Genomic DNA, 2,500 nt, shown 5'->3' with positions numbered 1-2,500 from the left:
AATGTATATTAGGACAATATCCTTTCATTTCCCTCTTTCCTCTGGGTTTTCTAAATCTCACAAATCAAGAAAGTCAAGCGGTACATAGAGCAAAAATGTTAAAAGCCTCAAACACAACTCACCGACAAACCCGCGTTCGCCTTCTTGCTCACAATCAGCTGTTTGCTGTCAACAAAAGAGAGTGGACAACGAACGCAAACCTTTCGCGGGAAACTGACATATATCTTTATGGAAATAAATGCAAAGAAATACAGTAACGATGGTGAGCAGAAAAAAACATGCATTTATTATATAAATGACAATAATTACAAATTAATAATTAGTTCAGACTTCTAACGTTTTTTCAATATATGTTTTAATTGGACACCCAGTCCGCTCTGCGTAACAAGTATTGGTATAGACTCATCTTGGTTGTCTATCATGGCAATAAACATGAAAAGCAATGCTTATTTAAGTAATGGTCAGAATGAATGGTAGTACCATACATGAGTGCACCACCTGTTGAACATGGACACCTTTTTTAGAGAAATCATGAGTATGGAAGCGTATAACTGTCCTCGGCATGTACAGATTAAACATAACTCTTTCATATATCCATCTCACAAATGAAGTTTTAGAAGCGAAAAGGCATGTTATCCACCGGGCATGCTTAAAATTTAGTTACTAAAAATATGGTAAACGTAGAACTTTTTAGTTTATGACGTCATGACGTCAAAAAAGTAACGTAAATTGTAATTTTCTTTCTAGAGGTACCAATATTGGCATGTTAGTAGTTGAATAACATATGAACATAAACACGAGGCATTTTTGCTAAATTCGTTATAGTTCGTGAGATACCGCTGTCGCAATTTTATGTAAATAATGACGCTCCCGAACCATTGTTTTCCAATATTTCTAAAAAAAAAAAAAAAAAACGAAAAAATGTAGATACACCCAAAATGTATAAGTATGGTGATTTCCATGGAGATCCATGAAGTTTTCTGAGCACAGCTACGCATTGAAGTTGTTTGTGATGTTCTGAGATAAATGGGTTTAAAGTTTTAGTATGACATATCTATGGTAATTATCGCACGATTCGATTTACTTTTATACATATGTACAACAAATATCTACTACACATATATGTAATATGTACTGCAAAAAATCACCAATATAATGTAGTTACAATAACGATATTCATTCACAACTGACAGACGTAGTAGGCCTATACTCCCATGACTGATGTTAGTGGTCTCTTCTTGCGCTTTTACCGGTAATGAGTGCATTACCTCGCTGCTGGGGTGTCTTCACAGTGTCAAATCATTGCAGAGGGGTTTTGTTTTGCCAGCAACGAGCACCTTCCCTCTGCTCAATGACACTGCTCACCAAACAGGTAGGTACGTCTCTCCTTCGGCTTCTTTCTTTTCTTCTTCTTGTATCTTCCTTATTTTCTTCTCCTTTCTCTCTTTCTTCTTCTCCTCTGCCTGTATTGATACCCGCTTCCTCTTCCTGTCTGAACGAATACTTGGAATCCATAGAGGGTCTCCAGTCGCCTTGGAGAGTGCGAGGGCCCCATGATTGTGTCCTGTATGCACCGCCATGGGTCTCGTTACACCACAAGGCTTTATTGCAAACCTCGCATTTATAAGGCTTCTCTTTTGTATGCACTCTATTGTCTACCATTAGGCGACCTTTCTGAGAAAAGGCCTAATTACAAACCTCACACCTAAAAGGTTTCTCTTTTGTATGCACTCTATTGTGTACCATTAGGCGACCTCACACCTAAAAGGTTTCTCTTTTGTATGCACCGCCATGTGTATCGTCACAGATGGTCTCGTTGCAAATGCTTTATTACATACCTCGCATTTAAAAGGCTTCTTCTTTAAATGCACTGCTTTTAAGGTCCCGCTAGATGACTTTTCCTATAGAAGCTTTTATAACAAATATCACATAAATAAAGTTTCTCCTTTGTATGTATTTTCATGTGGAATTTTAAAGAACATTTCAACGTAAAAGAATTGTTACACATATCACAAGTATTGGGTTTCTCCTTTGTATGTACTCTCTTGTGGTTTCTCCAAGAGAACGCCCTCTTACAAACGTCACAGCTATAGGGCTTCTCCTTAGTATGAACTCTCGTGTGAGTCAAGAGCCCACTCCTACGAAAGATTCACTTTGTAAATCAAAATGTAGAAAAAAATAAAACTATTGTAGATGTTAATACAATAAAAAAACAACAAAAAAAACATCGGAGTTTAAAAAAAAATCATTTGGTTTTCATTTCGTATAATTTATCTTGATCTAAAATTTTCGTAAAAAGGTGGGAAGTTAGAATAGTAAAATATAAATAAAATAGTCTACTTTTAGCATTATCTATATATTCGCCATGTCTTTGACGAATAAGAAAAATATACAAATAATTTCTTATAATTTGTATATGAAAAAAAAAAACATTCATAAATAGAAAACGGAGGAAGCACGGATTTTCTAATGCCCGTTTTCTACTCCAGGGCATGGCTTC

The sequence above is a fragment of the Penaeus japonicus genome, unplaced genomic scaffold, assembly GCF_977035675.1.
Source record: "Penaeus japonicus unplaced genomic scaffold, GWHDUDI00000001_assembly GWHDUDI00000041, whole genome shotgun sequence".
Lineage (NCBI taxonomy): Eukaryota > Metazoa > Arthropoda > Malacostraca > Decapoda > Penaeidae > Penaeus > Penaeus japonicus.
This window is presented reverse-complemented; position numbering follows the sequence as displayed.